Source organism: Opisthorchis viverrini (assembly GCF_000715545.1).
Source record: "Opisthorchis viverrini unplaced genomic scaffold opera_v5_494, whole genome shotgun sequence".
NCBI lineage: Eukaryota > Metazoa > Platyhelminthes > Trematoda > Opisthorchiida > Opisthorchiidae > Opisthorchis > Opisthorchis viverrini.
Window position 1 is genome coordinate 72,702 of NW_008752154.1, and position 9,973 is coordinate 82,674.

Sequence of the window (9,973 nt, forward strand, 5' to 3'; positions counted from 1 at the left end):
AATGGGGAGGTGGAAAATGTAGGAAAAAGCACGTGAAAAAAGAAAACAGAGGGGCATCAGCAGTAGCATGTTTTTGTACACACGCCCTGATGTATGGGGCAGGTGAGGCAACTCGGCTACGGGCCCCATGCGATGATCGAGGTGGAATAATAAAACCCCTGGCTGTATGAATCGAGACAGTGCGTGGGCTGATACATTACCAAGGTGCCCAAACCCTGATACGAAAAATACTACAGCCTTCATAAAAAAAACCTGGTCTCAAGAGCCTGACGGCAGTACAGCGACGTTTGGCGGAAAATGCTAGTGCATTACATCATTGAAAAGGGCGATTCGCCACAGACATTGAAGCCTCAAACTGAAGCACCAAGGAACCGTTTTAATCGGACCTCTTACCTTTCAAAAACTCGCGACTGTCACACGGGCACCCCTGAGTACAGCTGAAGGAGGTGCTGTAATTTCCAGTCTGTTCCAGTTGGTCTGCCTGAGGGCAAGGACAGTTGTAGGCTGTTCAGAATTTCCGTCAACTTTATGAATCGTACAAGAGACACATTTCGGTTTGCGGACAATCGGCGGATAATATTTTCAACAAATGTCACGCAGTCGACAGTTGCCGCTCCGAAGCGACTCCGTCGACAGGAACACGACAAATTATCGATTTTTAGATAAGCTTTATTACATGACAATCAGAACACACAAATAGATTCTAAAACCTGCGAGATACTTTGCGATGCCAGCTTCTAATCTCATTGAGGTGCCCGAAGTTTTTTTTTGTTCAAAAAAAGAAAAATGTCTTCTAACAATGGAACCGGACAAACTGACCACCACTCAATCGGTTATCTTTTTCGTGTTACGCCTTAAGGCAACAGGAAAACGATCTCGTTTCTTCAGTTTGGGAAATGAGTAGACTTCCCGTCCAAAATTTCCACCTTATTACCAGAAGCCGATTTTCCCACGGAGAGAAGTGAAATCATTCTGATTTGTCTGCTACATGAGAACCAATCAAACTCACCTGTCCGACATAAATTGTCTCTCTCGTTTGTGTGCGCGCGCGCCCGTTTGCAGTGAAACGACACAATTACTTCCATCGACTTTGAAATACACACTGGGAAGAGTCTTACAGTGAGTCCATTAGTTAGGTGAGTACTGGGTTACCTTTTGCTTTTTTCGCCACAAATCCATGCGGTTCTTGGTGAGTTTTGAGCAGAACGCATCTGTATAGTTATCCAGGTGACTGAAGTAATACAAAAACCGCTTTGTTTTGATTCAGAACATGTGCTCTGAATGTCAATATACAATAAAATTGTTTATCTTTACGTGTATAGTTTTGTTAGGTGGACGACCACAAATAATCCAGCTTCGAAGCAATAATTTTGGTATTGATTCTCATTTGTTTTTAAAAAATTTCACTTGTAGTTTCTTGATGTATAACGCCTCAAAGCCACCCGAAGGAATCAAGAGGACTTGGAGATCTTGGCGGGTTGCTTAAGCCTAGACAGAAACCGTCGAGATACCAAGGTTGGGTTCAGCAAATTCGTGCTTTAACGATTGAGTTATCTGGAGCTATTTGATCCAGTGGGTGAATAGGCAATATCCGGACATATGGGAAAAGGCGTCAAAAGGAGTGAAGTTCTCACCAATTTGATATCGTCTCCTGTGAAGTTTGTCCACCGTCCGCGAAGGAACCCCTCAAACGGACCGGTGACCTTTGCAGGATGGATTTCGGAGAAGCCTGTCTCTCCTCAGACTCAACCTAAAAAGTTAGAAAATTGATCCAAGTGAGAACAGAAGCTTTGTAGTGAATACCAAAGATTTTACACATGGGAAGCAATCGAATGGTGAAACTGTGTGTCACTCAGGTTGCTTTGTACACGTCAGGTCTTTTTTCTTCGACGGTGTGCTAAATTGATTAAAAAAAACACGTGCAGATACAATGTGATGTGAGTCATACGAAAATATGCCAGCCCAGGTGCTGTGTACCTCAAAACCACGAGGGCACAGATACTGTCAGGTTACCCTAGCCTAAACAGGAGGAGTCGAAAAGCGGGGATTGGTTTCGAACCATGGATATTCCTGTCAATAGTTTTACAATGGTAAGCTCGAGATTCATGTAATGATAGAAGTTTGTTCTACGCATATTATTCTACTGTCAGTTGGTGGGCGTTTCTCAGGAATAGCCAGTAGCGTTCGTCGCACTAAACAGGAGCAGTCGAAAAGCGGGGATTGGCTTCGAACCATGGATATTCCAGTCAATAGTTTTACAATGGTAAGCTCGAGATTCATGTAATGATAGAAGTTTGTTCTACGCATATTATTCTACTGTCAGTTGGTGGGCGTTTCTCAGGAATAGCCAGTAGCGTTCGTCGCACACTGAAGTAGAACCCCTTTGACATACCGTCACTCTTCGAAGAGTTTTCAGCAACCTTGTGTGTAGTCTCCTTTGTGAAAATATACTGCGATATCTCGAATATCGTGCCAACCGAAACATGAGGCGGTATGTGTGCAGCACTTTCAGTTGTAGAATATCATAAAACGAGAGATTCAGTTGAGTCTCTCGCAAAAACCAAAATGATTTGCAAATGAGTGTATTCCTCTAAAACAGTGTTAGTTCCATTGAGCCTAGGGTGGATTTTTCGGACGATTAATTAGACAAAACACCAAATTGAATAAACGGCCTTCTGGTTGTTTCGCTTTTAAAGATTACTGCTGTATAAACGAGACTTGCTTTCGATGGCGTATTTAAACCAACCTACAGACAGACTCGTTTCTTGACATTAGGCTGACCAATAAAATTTCTTAAAAAATTTATTTTCTGAAGTTATTTGCAACGTACGGATTTGTTCACCATATTGTTAAAATGCTTCGATACACAATCGCATTCATATAGTCCCAAAAAATAGTTTCACGGAAACTTTGAACGATAACACTTTCGTATTGTCACATAAAAGTTCTCTAAATGGAAATTTTAGTCAATTATTCACAAGAGGGGAAACTTTTTAGCTGACGGACTATTTGACGGCGCAAGCAATAAATTGCTCAAATAGCATGGGCAACACAACAGACCAGTTTTCCTGACAGCTTTCAATTCGGTGGAACAAACTGGTTTATTAATTTTTAGACAAAATCAATTTAACCTTGTGTCGTTTGTCTCTTCCGTTCACTGATTTAATCCAACACTAGTAACAATGATTTCGAGTGACGTTTTTGTGACAGTCCACAACGATTTGCTGACAAAATTTCATTAGTGAAATCATTTCGACAGCGTGCTTGCAACCGAATCAATCCGGAAAGAATTTATGGAACTAAAACACCCCACTTTATCTACAATGATTTAATTTCAATAGATTTTTCGTTCAAAAGTTCATCAAAAGCGAATACACTTGGACATGCCACAAATTGCTCGGTCACGTGATCTTTGTTATAACAACGAACTGTAAAAAGTCAATCAAAAATTCGGATTAAACCATTGTTTTGCGAATGGCTCCTGTGTCATAAACACAATATCCGAGAGCTAGTTTGGACGAAGAACAATGCTCACACAAATACAATCATTTGTAATCGAATTTGGTTTCGGCGCGAGAATCAACTTAGTCTCTCGTTTATGATGAACCAGTTCGGGTTCAATTCGAAAGTAGGGTTGACGGAAACTAGGTGGAGACTGCCTCTGCCTGATAGGACTCTAGAAGGAAGAAACCAGCGTTTTCAGAAAACTTATGAGTGGGGCTTTACATTCAGAGATCTTACAACCATCATATCTTTCCAGATATATGAAGAACCATTTATCAAACAAGAAAGAAATGATTCTACCAGTGAAAAGTGATTTGGTCAAACATCTAATACGTGAAGTGGTTAGGGCTGATGGGAGCTAGTCGGCCGAATGAGACACCTGAAAAACAATTCGACATTATCAGTTGAGGGGTTCAAGTAAACGTGGCGTAAACTAAAAGCCCCTCCTCAGGACACAATTAGATCGTGAAACTTTCAGCTATTGGGTGGGTGCTCAAAGGACTGAACTACCAAGGACGCCTGCTCTTCGTCATGCCCACTCACCTGAACTCCGTCATCATCAGCATCGGCATCATCATCATCATCGTCATCGTCATCATCATCGGTGAAGCGTGTCATACGATCGCAATCCAAGACCATGTTTCAATGTACAGGCGGCAACCTCGTGTAATCTACCATGTGTATACAGCGTACGTAGATTGGAATTGTGTGTGCGGATAGAGAGGAAGCTACTGTCAATTTATTTGGTCGCGTCACGTCAAGTTGTTTTGAGTTGAGTGTAGACAGGTGGCGGGGTTCGAAGTAAATAGACATATTGTTTGCCTGGAGAGTTGTTGTGTAACGAAGTCGATGAGGGTGCAATCATACTTGCGAACGCATGACCGGTTTTCGTGCACCAGGAGAGCAATCGCTTAAAATAGAATTTTTTCTTTGTTTTCTTCAACAGAAAGTCAAGCAGATGACAGGAATTGCACTCCTATTTGTGGTATATGAGTGTAGGTACGGTGTAATATCAAGCAGAGCAAGGAGAATGAAGCAGGAGTTCTTAGAAGACAGCATCAACAATCTGTAGTAAACAACTTCAAAAACAACTTGGTCGAGGAGAACACTTGCGATCATAAGTACTTGGGAACCCAAGGCAATTCACAACGTGGAAAAAGCTATCCATTTGGACGGCGGTGAAGAGACCTGATAATATTCAACAGGGATTTCGCCCCCTCAGTGAAGCCAGTCTGTGATGAAAAACCGAGGAGCTCTGCACAGATGTTTCATCCTTATAGGGAATCAGCAGCACATTTCTAACCCACGACCTTCAGGCCAGTGGTCAAACTCTTGAGCGTTTGGTCACGAGTGGCTGAACAGCAGTGTGATTAGTGCTCACTTAGACAGGACACTGCACCACTCATCTTTCAATCACAGCGACCATATCATGTGGTCACGTATTGACTGGCTCCTTGAGCGATGAATTCTCAGATGGCAGTTTCACTCGCATTGTGAAATCATTCGGCCTGTGAGCAGCTTATTGATTCACGGTGGTGAGGTAAATTCACTATGTACGCAATCATAGTTACGGTTGGCATCTCAAGATAAATTTCATCCATTTTTTCGAGCCATCGACTTCATAGTGTTGTGCTGAAGTGAAACCCCAGCGAACGGTTTGCGTCAAACCAAATTAATTTGCAACGAAATGTCGTCTGCGGACATCGATTTATTTTCAAAGCATAATCTCCCCTCCGCAACGAAAGCTGAACAGACAGTCGACTTGAAACAAGGCCGTTTAATAACACTTCCATCCGATTCCGGACGCAAACAGCGTTTTTTGATTAAAGCAACCGGGTCGTCTGTTCCACGTAGAGTGCGAGGCAGAAGTTCGGCTTCCTTAATAAAACGGACAATCGTTGTCTCAGAACCACAGCTCGTGTGGGTTGGTGTCGGCAAATCTGTGATGAGGCAGTTAGAAAGCGCGTTCTTGGTTGTGTAAAGGGGTACTTATATTGAAGAACTTGTCCAGCGCCAGAAGCTGCCTTGGTTGGGACATGTGTTGCGTATGACGAATTGTCGGTTGCCGAAGAGGGTGTCCAATTCAGAGTGGCGTAAACAGCGACGTGACCAACTCTTGACCTGGCAGAGGGATATAGAGATATTACGAAACGTTTAGGTGCTGATGGTGCTACTCGTCTTCCGAGATGGAGACCGCGTGATCCTTACTGCGCCTGGTTGTAGACGCTGATAGTTATGGCTTCCAACCGATGTCAGAGGCGATCTCGTTGTCAGTTTCTATCCAGGTTGCCTGAGTGAATGCCTGGAGGTGTATGCACCTCGGACTGATTGTGTTGAGCTAACACTAAGTCCCTCCCCCATCCACCTTTACTCTTTTCTTTAAAATAAGGTTTTCAAATAAATAATGGTTGTATAGCAGTGAAGCATCGGTGCTGAACACTGATGTCATGCTGTCGATGATGATGATGATGATGATGATGATGATGATGATGATGATGATGATGATGATGATGATGATGAAAACCGTAAATAAACGCCTCATCCGACTGGGTTCATCCAGGTATGTCACCTGTCTACGGTTATTTCTTAATCACCGTTCACTTAGGTATTTAAAGCTCGATACTGCAGTTGGTGATTGATGGAACCATTTAGAGTGAAACGCAAATCCCATGATCAGCGAAAGGCTAATTCCCTAACTGTTTTAGTTTGATAAGGTTGATGAACAACCATGTACAACTGAGCACTACTTCCGCAATCATAGTTGTTGACGCAATGAACCAATGGAGTAGCTTTGAACCTTGATTGGATATCATCGGATCGATGGTCGGATAGTACTCACATGAATGTCTAATGCATGTATAGTTTGCCAATGCGCCCAGCCGTACACTGAATCGTGGTACAGACAGGCTGACAAATGCCAAACAGTTTCATTCCGATTCCGGAACTTTGGGCAGGTTCACGCCCCATGATGTTTTCCTATTACCGTGGAACGGAACATGCCATAATTTACGCTTAGTTATCAGCCACTACGTTCAACAGAAAATTGATCGTTCAGCTGTTAAGAGATATACTTGTCCCACCCCTAGTTCAGAGGAAACATTTATTTATTAATTAGTTCATTCACCCACTTATTCACTCATTTATTTGTCCATCCATCTATTCATCCATTGCTTTAATCGTTTTCGACACTAGCCTATGATAAACTCAGCTTGAAACTAAGCCGTCCTTGTATAACTTTACGAGTGCCTTTGTCTAATATCTAGGTCTTTCCCTGATCCGAGGTACCCTGTGTACTGAACACCAAGTTTTAGATGACATTTCTATACTCAGCACAGGTCTATTTTAAACAAGTTCACAGTTAGAGAACTCTGACTTTACGAGGCGTGAAGTTGAATCCACGATGCGACTGGGACTCAATGACAATGATTAATGGAAAGCAAACTTTTTGCGAACTGTCTGGACAGCCGCGATAGGTAGTTGGCGCAATAGTTCCCGGTTGCAACGATGTCAACATTGACGTAATCCAATAATTCATCTATCTGGACGCATAAACTCACTCCTGAATTGATTCGTGTGGATCCAGACCTGCTGTGACCTCCTGGAGTGACGAAAATTCATTTTGAACGTGATATTTCTGGAATATTTTGAAATTAAGTCAGGACGGGAAATTCTCAGCAACCTTATGAGTAGTGCATTGCGAATATACATCTATCGCGAAATGTCGAATATCGTATTAACTGAAACATGAGGCTGTCCGGTGCAGCACATTCAGTAGCCTGGAGAGATCACAAACGAGTAATTCAGCTGCATTCTAGATGAGTCTCTCATAAAACCAAACTAGTTGGCAAATTAGTGTATTTCGCTAAGTCACGACGAGTCCGTTGAAAATGGATGATTGATGTGAGAAATCTGGTCCAGATAGACGGCAATAACGCCATTACTTCAACGCATAATCCGTTTGTTAGCCGATCCTTTAAGTAATATGTAAAAACAAGTGTTAATGCCAACGCGTCTGGGTCCACTTGAGGCTTTGAACGGTAGAAATCAGTTTCTCCAAGTAGTCCGACCGCAGTAATCGAAGCTCACTTTTCTCTGGGATGGAAGAGGATCCGAGCAAACAGGAGACGTGGTTTTGTCCAGCTTGTTAGAGCTATACATCTTCAATTCAGGCAGCTGCATTTGATGGTCTTCAGCGTGTACATACGATGATTTGAAGCAACCTCTGTTGAAGCACCTTACCAGACCCTTCCAGTACATGGCGACAGCGGTCTCGATCCTCCATGTTTATTTTGAACTTCGGGCATGCTGAATTCCAACCCTGATCCTTTTTGTTGCGCCACACTTACACCTTTGAAAAGTGCGTCAATGCGGTTGGCCGCGCAGTGCGATAGACTGTAGTTTATATCTCTTCGATGACCGGATCTTTTACAGATAAGTCCCGCCAAATTTAACTTTCGCCACCCAAAAAAGATTACAAAAAGAAGATACGAAATTTGTACTTTCAACTTTTATTGAAGAGGTTGAAATTGGGACATGTCATTAATAATTTGCATAAAAAGGTCCGTTTTTTGGTATCTTTGCCTCCAAACGAACTCACACAAGTAGCTGTCCACTAAAGATCGGTGTGTGCCGCATTAGCGTTTATCCTGCATCTTGTAGACGATGGTTTGTGTGTGACTCCAGTCGTTGCATCCACAAAGTTCTCAGTATGATTAACCGTTTCATGAGCATAATTACCGACACTGTTGGGAATTACATTTCCACCTGTCAGAAACAGTTGAAAGTGTCATTTGGTGGTCATTGTTGCATAAACGTTGCTGATGGATCACTCCGAGGCTCCACAAAAACGTATTGCCGTCTCCTTGTCATGAACGAGAGTTGAAAGCCTCAGAATGTTCATTTGAGGTTTCAAGTCCAAACGAAGAAACTTTTTGCACAAAATGAGCCTAGATGCGGATAAGGAATAGTTTTCATCAAAAATGGGTCAAGGTTGTGTGTGTACATTAAATTGGAGCTGGCAAAATGTGGCGAGGCTTAACTTTTCGCATGAGCACTTATTGCATTAGTGGCGGGGCTTATCTGGAATAGATCCCGATAACTTACCTAATGCATTTGGAAGACGAAACCTGGTCATACACGGATTTCGTGTTGACATGCCAGCAGCAATCAATCGGCAAAAAACCGAGATCGCTTTTACAGTCTATACCAAAGGGGATTAGTAAGGCAGTTGCACAATGATCGATCAATAAACAGAAACCGCATAGAGGTCAAGGCCGAGCTGACCCAAGTACAGCATCATACTTCTTTCGGACAAATGATGAAGGCTCGAATCGATTGACAGCAATGGCCTTGAAAACGTGCGTGACTGTGGTTGGTCGCGTCGTATGGGCTGGTCGTGTTTTACAAAAGTAAGTAAGAGTTGCACGCGCGAGGTTTGGATGAATACTGTTACAGCTTGAGCGAGTTTTCCGTCTACGCTGGGCTGCCTACATGTCCGGACAACATGCAGTGCATCACTATTAATGGATTTTGCGGTCTTCCGCTTACACAACACGTTTTCCCGGAGTATTATCTACACCATAGTGTGGCCTTCAAGTTTCTAGAATAAAAACGTTGTGTTGGCTTTAGTGATGAGTGATTTTCTAGTAAACTGTGTCACCTCATAAGATACCATTTGCTCTGAAACAAACATGGCTTCATTCTCGAGAAATGCACTCATTTGAAAAATCAATCTAGTTTTCACCAGAGACCCAACTGAATCTCTCGTTTCTGATATTCTACAACTGAATGTGCTGCACACAGGCCGCCTCATGATTCAGTTGGCACGATATTCGAGATATCGCAGTATGTTTTCATAAGGGAAACTACTCACAAGTTTGCTGAGTTGAGTTGCTCAGTTGAGTCCCTCTTGAAAACCAAATTGATTTGTAAATGAGTGTATTTCTCGAAAACAGTGCAATTTGGGTTCAAGTAAAACACAAGATTGACGGAAACTCGGGGACTGCGCCTACCTGATGAGCCCCAAGAAGAGCGAAACCGGTCGTGGGTTGTCCAAGAATTTTCAGCAACCATGTGAGCAGTTTCCTTTGGTTTCATTCTGTTCTTCCGTTGCTTCTGCATCAACTGGAGCTTGTCCGACTAATATTGTTCAGCGGATGGGGCGAGTCAGATTCAAGGTAGTGGCTTCAATGTGCTTGCCTGCTTCAAAGAAGACTGCCTCAGATCCGTGTGCGGAAGAAGACCGTCTGATAGTGACGAAGTTCCGTCCCTACGTTCGGTCCCCAAAACGATCGAAATGTCATGAGACGTTCTGAGTTCGGCTCGTAGGAAAAGGGTTCTTTTTTTAATATCACCATCGTAGTTGAGGTGATGTCATGAAATCATTTGACCCTAGTTAGCTCAGAGTCTTAGCATTGGGGGAAAAGAAAGAATCCGCTGAGATCCCATCTGCCGAGTAGGGAAGATTGTT